Source organism: Mesoplodon densirostris, chromosome 1 (assembly GCF_025265405.1).
Source record: "Mesoplodon densirostris isolate mMesDen1 chromosome 1, mMesDen1 primary haplotype, whole genome shotgun sequence".
In the NCBI taxonomy this organism is placed as follows: Eukaryota; Metazoa; Chordata; class Mammalia; order Artiodactyla; family Ziphiidae; genus Mesoplodon; species Mesoplodon densirostris.
In genome coordinates, this window is record NC_082661.1 from 55,687,731 (window position 1) to 55,697,745 (window position 10,015).

Below are 10,015 nucleotides of genomic sequence, written 5' to 3' on the forward strand. Positions count from 1 at the left end.
AATAATAGTAATAATAATAATAAGAAATGGCAAACTATTCAAATATTTCAACAAAGGCTTCTTCACATTTCATGCTGTGGTAATGGAAGAAGGTAGCTACTGATTATTCTCAGCCTCAAAGTCCCAATTCCATCTCTGATTCATTTGTGTGCTCCCATAACTCCTTATTTCTATATTTCACATGGTGGTATACTTCGCATTGTGTGAAAATCTACCCTCTCTCTCCGCAGGTGTTGACTTACATCATGGTGTCCATGATCACTCACTGTGTTGTACACATTTCAGGTGCTGCGTAAATGTTTGCATGAATGGAAGGCTGACTTTCAGCATTTCATTGATTTTCATACCAATCAAGGAACTAGTTTGCCCTTAGAGCTGCTTCTTTTTAAATATGTAAGTACAGATAGAAAAGAGACATAGTTACAAGGCCTTTGTAGTTAAGAAAAAGCTTCTTTCAAAATTTACCTTTATGTTTTGGGGGGATGTGGCTTAAAAAGAAGAAAGAAAAACCTTGAAGTAGCTAACAAGTCCCTCAGTTGAGGAGCAATGCTTTTCTTCTTCAATTTCCATAACAAAAGACCAGCTCTAGCCATGCATTTCCCCTCTCTGTGCCTTACTGTTTAAACATATGAACCAGATGCTTCCTGAGACCACAAACTCTGAACTTGATTGTTCCAACCGCTCTGCAGTGATTTGGTTTTGCCTATGTCTGAGGCACTTATCTAGGTGCTCTTTTAGCATAGACATATATGGGGATGCTACAGTGTCAAAGTTGAGAGTATGACCTCTGGAACCACAGGCCTGTGTACATTCATTAACTCCATGATGTATGGGATCTGTTACTAAACACTTTGTGCCTTTGTATTCCCATCTGTAGGATAGGGGTAGTGATAGAATTACCCTATTCATAGGGTAATTGTGGTGAATAAATGAATGAAAACATCTAATAATATAAAGAGCCTGGAACAGTGCTTAGCACAAAAATATGCACATTCAATAGATATTAGTTAGGTGCTATGGACTGAATGTTTGTGTTCTTCCAAGATTCATATTTTGAAGTCATATCTCCAGTGTGACAGTATTTGGATGTGAGACCTTTGGGAAGTGATTAGGTTTAGATAAGGTCATGAGGGTGGAGCCCCCATGATTGGATTAGTGTCCTCTAAGAAGAGGAGGAGACTAGAGCCCTCTCTCTCTCCACCATGTGAGGTCACAGCAAGAAGGCTGCCATCTGTAAACTAGGAGGCAGGCCCTCACCAAGAACTGAATCTGCCAGCACCTTGATCTTGGACCTCCCAGCCTCCAAAATTGTGAGAGAATGTCTGTGGTTTAAGCCACCCAGTCTGTGGTATTTTGTTACAGCAGCCTGAGCTGATTAAAACACTAGGCACAGAGTTTCTGCCCCCAGGCAACATATAATGTGGGGGGCCAGAAGGAGAGGTGATGTAGAGAAATGAGAATTAGATGGCAGTAGAAATGCTTTGTTGGCAGCAACCAGAGGCAATAGGAATTTAGGGGAGACAGTGCTTACAGCAGAACCTTGAGGAATGGTAGACTTTAAAAAGTGGAGGGGACCCCAGAACAGGGAATTACATGTGGCAAACTATAAAAGTGGGAAAGTACAAGGCATATTTGGGACATAAAGGAGATGTGTGAGAATAGAGAAGAGGGGGGTATGTGGGGAGGCAGTGGAAAATTAGGTTGAGCCCGTTACGGCTATAGCAGTGTCATGCGTAAGAGAATGGACTTTGGATTCAGACTAGCTTGATATGAGTCCCAGCTTTGCCTCTTTCAGTTGTGCAACCTTGGGCATGTCAGTGTACCTTTCTGAGTGTCAGATACCTCATCTATAAAATGAGCATCATTTACATAAGTGCTAATGCTCCAAGCACTCAAAGGATGGCTCCAATTAGTGTATCTCCTGTGTGCAGTGCACACTGGAGTTTTTGCAATTGAAGAGTTACACTCCAAAAGCAATCTTTTAGAGTTAACTGGCAACAGAAAAGAAAGAACCTCTTCGTTGTAAAATTTCAAAGAATTTGGGCTAAATGGGGTGGGTCAAGCCTTCCAGTTTTAATGTGAAGTGTTTAGTCTATGTTGATAGGTTTTCTTCTGAACATCGTTTAATGAAAAGCTAAAGCAAGGAGTCTCCCCCTTGCTCTCACGAGAAGAACAGAGGCTTTAAAGCCACCAAAATACTTGCTAAAGGAAGTTTGTAGAAGAATAATACATTAACTGATATGTATGTAGTGTGCCCTTTTATGTTCCACCCACTTGTCCTTTCTGCATTGCAGATCCCAGAGGGAGTTGGTTTCCATTGACCTTCTTACTCAATAGTTCACAAGCACACCATCCCGGGAGCAATTTTTATCCACAGAACACAGCCTGGTATATCTCTTCAGTTCGTGACTGAGGATGAAATAAGATTCTCTCATCCTGTTTACACTGCTGATTTGTTAGCTCTTTATTGATTAACGATCGCAATGCACAATTTGTTTTTCATCTTAAGTAAGGATATTCGGTATAAGTCATACTGTCTATGAGTTATTGATTTACTATGATCTGTAAAAACTCTTTTGTCCCCAAAGTTGGGGATACTCCACCTTCCTGAAGGATAGTCATCCATCCTATTCCAAATCAATGAATTTCAAATTCTCCCATGGGGTTTGCTGTAAGTTAAGGAAAAATTAGATTTAGATTTAGATGAAAATAGTTCAGGCTAGAAAGGACCCTCTTAATTTCTATTATTTCACATCTGGTTTATTTAATATATACCTGCTGAACCAAGTTTCAACACTGCTCAGGATTTTTTCCCATTTATGGAGAATGGTAGGCATGGTGGCATTTCCATTCTTTTGCAAGTGCATTTTAAGAACATGTGCATCTATTGGACCATTAGAGAACAGCTTGTCTGAGCTCCTACAAACTGCATAGCTCTTTCACATCAGGAAATGTGTGTAGATTGTAAAGTATATGAAACCCAAGCCTTTAATGGCAACAAATTGATTCCCTAAATGAACAAAGCAAATTAGTAATACAAATGGTAACCCAATAGGCCTTTTTGCTTTAACCCCAGGCTAATTCTCTAGACCCAGCTTCTGTCTTTTCACTGCCAACTTATTATTTTTTATTAGCAGCTTGCCATAAAATATGCTAGATATTAAAATCTTCTTAAAACTTCTAAATCCAACAATCCATTAACGCTGCTTACCTTGGTTTTTCCTTTTAGGAATATTGGCTTTAGGAACAAATAATGAATTATGGAACTCTATATAGGTAGCATATCTTCATTATTCTTGATTTACCATGTGAGACAGATAGTGCTAATAATAACTGTACTCATATAGAAAACTCTTGATCAGAACTACTGTATCCTTTAATTCCATGCAGTTATGAGCATTCTCTTTGTATTTTGCCAGTTTTATTTTTGTCATTCATTTAAGTGTGCTTCCTCATTTAAAGATAAATGCAATAATAATTTTAATGGGCATGGTGAAAGGGAAGACCATTCAGAGATTAAATTTGGGGCACAGCATGATTTGAATACAGCCTTTGATGCCACTGAGCATGTTAAGAGATTTGACTGATAAATCAAGCACATGTGTTTACATTGCATTTAGAGCAGCATTTAGTCTTGTGTCATTAATGGGTTGTCTCAGATCCTGTTTGTGAATGTCCTTACTCATGTAGGGAAATATTTTTCATCTGCCTTGACAAACATGTATCATGTCCATGTCTACATGACAGCAGCACTTCTAAGTGTATTTATTTCTGTGTTGGGCATATACTTTTAGCTTTGATATGATGAGCAACCAATCCTTTCCCTGGATTTGTCCCATTTGAATGTGGGATTCATTACAGACACAGAGGCACCAGTTTGTTTGCTTGTTTGTTTGTTTGTAATATGTATGAGTGTAGTGTATCTTTGGGTTGATCCTCTTTAGGATTTTTTAGTTTCATGGATCTGGATATCCCTTTCAGCCTGTATTTCTTTTCTTTTCTTTTCTTTTTTTAAAACATCGTTATTGCCATATAATTGCTTTACAATGGTGTGTTAGTTTCTGCTTTACAACAAAATGAATCAGTTATACATATACATATGTCCCCATATCTCTTCCCTCTTGTGCCTCCCTCCCTCCCACCCTCCCTATCCCACCCTTCTAGGTGGTCACAAAGCACTGAGCTGATCTCCCTGTGCTATGTGGCTGCTTCCCACTAGCTATCTATTTAACGTTTGCTAGTGTATATATGTCCATGCCACTCTCTCACTTTGTCCCAGCTTACCCTTCTCCCTCCCCGTATCCTCAAGTCCATTCTCTAGTAGGTCTGTGTCTTTATTCCCATCTTGCCCCAGGTTCTTCATGACTTTTTTTTTTTTTTTTTTTAGATTCCATATATATGTGTTAGCATATGGTATTTGTTTTTCTCTTTCTGACTTAACTTCACTCTGTATGACAGATTCTAGGTCCAACCACCTCACTACAAATAACTCAATTTCATTTCATTTTATGGCTGAGTAATATTCCATTGTATATATGTGCCACATCTTCTTTATCCATTCATCTGTCGATGGACACTTAGGTTGATTCCATGTCCTGGCTATTGTAAGTAGAGCTACAATGAATATTTTAGTACGTGACTCTTTTTGAATTATGGTTTTCTCAGGGTATATGCCCAGTAGTGGGATTGCTGGGTTGTATGGTAGTTCTATTTTTAGTTTTTTAAGGAACCTCCATACTGTTCTCCATAGTGGCTGTGTCAATTTACATTCCCACCAACAGTGCAAGAGGGTTCCCTTTTCTCCACACCCTCTCCAGCATTTAACGTTTGTAGATTTTTTTGATGATGGCCATTCTGAGCGGTGTGAGATGATATCTCATTGTACTTTTGATTTGCATTTCTCTAATGATTAATGATGTTGAGCATTCTTTCATGTGTTTGTTGGTAATCTGTATATCTTCTTTGGAGAAATGTCTATTTAGGTCTTCTGCCCATTTTTGGATTGGGTTGTTTGTTTTTTTGATATTGAGCTGCATGAGCTGCTTGTAATTTTGGAGATTAATCCTTTGTCAGTTGCTTCATTTGCAAACATTTTCTCCCATTCTGAGGGTTGTCTTTTCACCTTGTTCATGGTTTCCTTTGCTGTGCAAAAGCTTTTAAGTTTCATTAGGTCCCATTTGTTTATTTTTGTTTTTATTTCCATTTCTCTAGGAGGTGAGTCAAAAAGGATCTTGCTGTGATTTATGTCATAGAGTGTTCTGTCTGTGTTTTCCTCTAAGAGTTTTATAGTGTCTGGCCTTACATTTAGGGCTTTAATCTATTTTGAGTTCATTTTTGTGTATGGTGTTGGGGAATGTTCTAATTGCATTCTTTTACATGTACCTGTCCAGTTTCCCAGCACCACTTATTGAAGAGGCTGTCTTTTCTCCACTGTATATTCTTGCCTCCTTTATCAAAGATAAGGTGACCATATGTGCATGGGTTTACCTCTGGGCTTTCTATCCTGTTCCATTGATCTATATTTCTATTTTTGTGCCAGTACCATACTGTCTTGATCACTGTAGCTTTGTAGTATAGTCTGAAGTCAGGGAGCCTGATTCCTTCAGGTCCATTTTTCTTTCTCAAGATTGCTTTGGCTATTCGGGGTCTTTTGTGTTTCCATACAAATTGTGAAATTTTTTGTTCTAGTTCTGTGAAAAATGCCATTGGTAGTTTGATAGGGATTGCATTAAATCTGTAGATTGCTTTGGGTACTAGAGTCATTTTCACAATGTTTATTCTTCCAATCCAAGAACATGGTATATCTCTCCATCTATTTGTGTCATCTTTAATTTCTTTAATCAGTGTCTTATAGCTTTCTGCATACAGGTCTTTTGTCTCCTTAGGTAGGTTTATTCCTAGATATTTTATTCTTTTTGCTGCAATGGTAAATGTGAGTGTTTTCTTAATTTCTCTTTCAGATTTTTCAACATTAGTGTATAGGAATGCAAGAGATTTCTGTGCATTAATTTTGTATCCCGCTACTTTACCAAATTCATTGATTAGCTCTAGTAGTTTTCTGGTAGCATCTTTAGTATTCTCTATGTATAGTATCATGTCATCTGCAAACAGTGACAGCTTTACTTCTTCTTTTCCAATTTGGGTTCCTTTTATTTCTTTTTCCTCTCTGATTGCTGTGGCTAAAACTTCCACAAGAATGTTGAATAATAGTGGTGAGAGTGGGCAACCTTGTCTTGTTCCTGATCTTAGTGGAAATGGTTACAGTTTTTCAACATTGAGGACGAGGTTTGCTGTGGGTTTGTCATGTATGGCCTTTATTATGTTGAGGAAAGTTCCCTCTATGCGTACTTTCTGGTGAGTATTTATCATAAATGGGTGTTGAATTTTCTCAAAAGCTTCTTCTGCATCTATTGAGATGATCATATGGTTTTTCTCCTTCAATTTGTTAATACGATGTATCACTATCACATTGATTGATTTGCATATATGGAAGAATCCTTGCATTACTGGGATAAACCCCACTTGATCATGGTGTATGATCCTTTTAATGTGCTGTTGGATTCTGTTTGCTAGTATTTTTTTTTGAGGAATTTTGCATCCATATTCGTCAGTGATATTGGCCTTTAGTTTTCTTTCTTTGTGACATCTTTTTCTGGTTTTGGTGACAGGGTGATGGTGGCCTCATAGAATGAGTTTGGGAGTGTTCCTCCCTCTGCTATATTTTGGAAGAGTTTGGGGAGGATAGGTGTTAGCTCTTCTCTAAATGTTTGAGAGAATTCGCCTGTGAAGCCATCTGGTCCTGGGCTTTTGTTTTTTGGAAGATTTTTAATCACAGTTTCAAATTCAGAGCTTGTGATTGGTCTGTTCATATTTTCTATTTCTTCCTGGTTCAGTCTCAGAAAGTTGTGCATTTCTAAGAATTTGTCCATTTCTTCCAGGTCGTCCATTGTATTGGCATATAGTTGCTTGTAGTAATCTCTCATGATCCTTTGTATTTCTGCAGTGTCAGTTGTTACTTCTCCTCTTTCACTTCTAATTCTATTGATTTGAGTCTTCTCCCTTTTTTTCTTGATGAGTCGGGCTAATGGTTGATCAATTTTGTTTATCTTCTCAAAGAACCAGCTTTTAGTTTTATTGACCTTTGCTATCGTTTCCTTCATTTCTTTTTCATTTATTTCTGATCTGATCTTTATGATTTCTTTCCTTCTGCTAACTTTGGGGTTTTTTTGTTCTTCTTTCTCTAATTGATTTAGGTGTAAGATTAGGTTGTTTATTTGAGAAGTTTCTTGTTTCTTAAGGTAGGAATGTATTGCTATAAACTTCCCTCTTAGAACTGCTTTTGCTGTATCCCATAGGTTTTGGGTCGTCGTGTTTTCATTGTCATTTGTTTCTAGGTATTTTTTGATTTTCTCAGTGATCTCCTGGTTATTAAGTAGTGTATTGTTTATCCTTCATGTGCTTGTATTTTTTACAGATTTTTTCCTGTAATTGATACCTAGTCTCATAGTGTTGTGGTCGGAAAAGATACTTGATATGATTTCAGTTTTCTTAAATTTACCAAGGCTTGATTTGTGACCCAAGTTATGATATACCCTGGAGAATGTTCCATGAACATTTGAGAAGAATGTGTATTTTGTTGTTATGAATGGAATGTCCTATAAATATCAATTATGTCCATCTTGTTTAATGTACCCAGTTATAGCTTGTGTTTCCTTATTTTCATTTTGGATGATCTGTCCATTGGTGAAAGTGGGCTGTTAAAGCCCCCTATTATGACTGTGTTACTGTCGATTTCCCCTTTTATGGCTGTTAGTATTTGCCTTATGTATTGAGGTGCTCCTATGCTGGGTTCATAAATATTTACAATAGTTATATCTTCTTCGTGGATTGATCCCTTGATCATTATGTAGTGTGCTTCTTTGTCTCTTGTAATAGTCTTTGTTTTAAAGCCTATTGTGTCTGATATGAGAATTGCTACTCCAGCTTTCTTTTGATTTACATTTGCATGCAATATCTTTTTCCATCCCCTCACTTTCAGTCTTATGTGTCCCTAGGTCTGACGTGGGTCTCTTATAGACAGCATATATACGGGTCTTCTTTTTGTATCCATTCAGCCAGTCTATGTCTTTTGGTTGGAGCATTTAATCCATTTACATTTAAGGTAATTATCGATATGTATGTTCCTATTACCATTTTCTTAATTGTTTTGGGTTCGTTATTGTACCAGCTTTTCCTTCTCTTGTGTTTCCTGCCTGGAGAAGTTCCTTTACCATTTCTTGTAAAGCTGGTTTGGTGGTGCTGAATTCTCTTAGCTTTTACTTGTCTGTAAAGGTTTTAATTTCTCCGTCAAATCTGAATGAGATCCTTGCTGGGTAGAGTAATCTTGGCTGTAGGTTTTTCTCCTTCATCACTTTAAATATGTCCTGCCACCCCCTTCTGGCTTGCAGAGTTTCTGCTGAAAGATCAGCTGTTAACCTTATGGGGATTCCCTTGTGTGTTGTCATTTTTCCCTTGCCGCTTTTAATATTTTTTCTTTGTATTTAATTTTTGATAGTTTGATTAATATGTGTCTTGGTGTGTTTCTCCTTGAATTTATCCTGTATGGGATTCTGTGCTTCCTGGACTTGATTAAGTATTTCTTTTCCCATATTAGGGAAGTTTTCAACTATAATCTCTTCAAATATTTTCTCAGTCCCTTTCTTTTACTCATCTTCTTCTGGGACCCCTATAATTAGAATGTTGGTGCGTTTAATGTTGTCCCAGAGGTCTCTGAGACTGTCCTCAATTCTTTTCATTCTTTTTTCTTTATTCTGCTCTGCAGTAGTCATTTCTACTATTTTATCTTCCAGGTCACTTATCCATTCTTCTGCGTCAGTTATTCTGCTATTGATCCCTTCTAGATAATTTTAAATTTCATTTATTGTGTTGTTCATCACTGTTTGTTTGCTCTTTAGTTCTTCTAGGTCCTTGTTAAATGTTTCTTATACTTCTCCATTCTATTTCCAAGATTTTGGATCATCTTTACTATCATTATTTTGAATTGTTTTTCAGGTACACTGCCTATTTCCTCTTCATTTGTTAGGTCTGGTGGGTTTTTGCCTTGCTCCTTCATCTGCTGTGTATTTCTCTATCTTCTTATTCTGCTTAACTTACTGTGTTTGGGGTCTCCTTTTCACAGGCTGCAGGTTTGTAGTTCCCGTTGTTTTTGGTGTCTGTCCCCAGTGGCTAAAGTTGGTTCAGTGAGTTGTGTTGGCTTCCTGGTAGAGGGGACTAGTGCCTGTGTTCTAGTGGATGAGGCTGGATCTTATCTTTCTGGTGGGCAGGTCCACGTCTGGTGGTGTTTTTTGGGGTGTCTGGAGCCTAATTATGATTTTAGGCAGCCTCTCTACTAATGGATGGGGTTGTGTTCCTGTCTTGCTAGTTGTTTGGCATAGGGTGTCCAGCACTGTAGCTTCCTGGTCATTGAGTGGAGCTGGGTCTTAGCGTTGAGATGGAGATCTCTGGGAGATTTTCGCCATTTGATATTACGTGGAGCTGGGAGGTCTCTTGTGGGCCAGTGTCCTGAACTTGGCTCTCTGACCTCAGAGGCACAGCCCTTACACCTGGCTGGAGTACCAAGAGCCTGTCATCCACGTGGCTCAGAATAAAAGGGAGAAAAAAAAAGAAAGAAAGAAAGAAAGAAGATAAAATAAAGTTATTAAAATAATTATTAAAAAATTTTTTTTAAGTAATAAAAAAAAAAGAGAGCAACCAAACCAAAAAACACATCCACCAATGATAACAAGTGCTAAAAAGTATACTAAAAAAAACAACACGAGGGCTTCCCTGATGGTGCAGTGGTTGAGAGTCCGCCTGCTGATGCAGGGGACATGGGTTTGTGCCCCTGTCCGAGAAGATCCCACATGCCACGGAGTGGCTGGGCCCATGAGCCATGGCCGCTGGGCCTGCGTGTCCAGAGCCTGTGCTCCGCAATGGGAGAGGCCACAACAGTGAGAGGCCCGCGTACTGCAAAAAC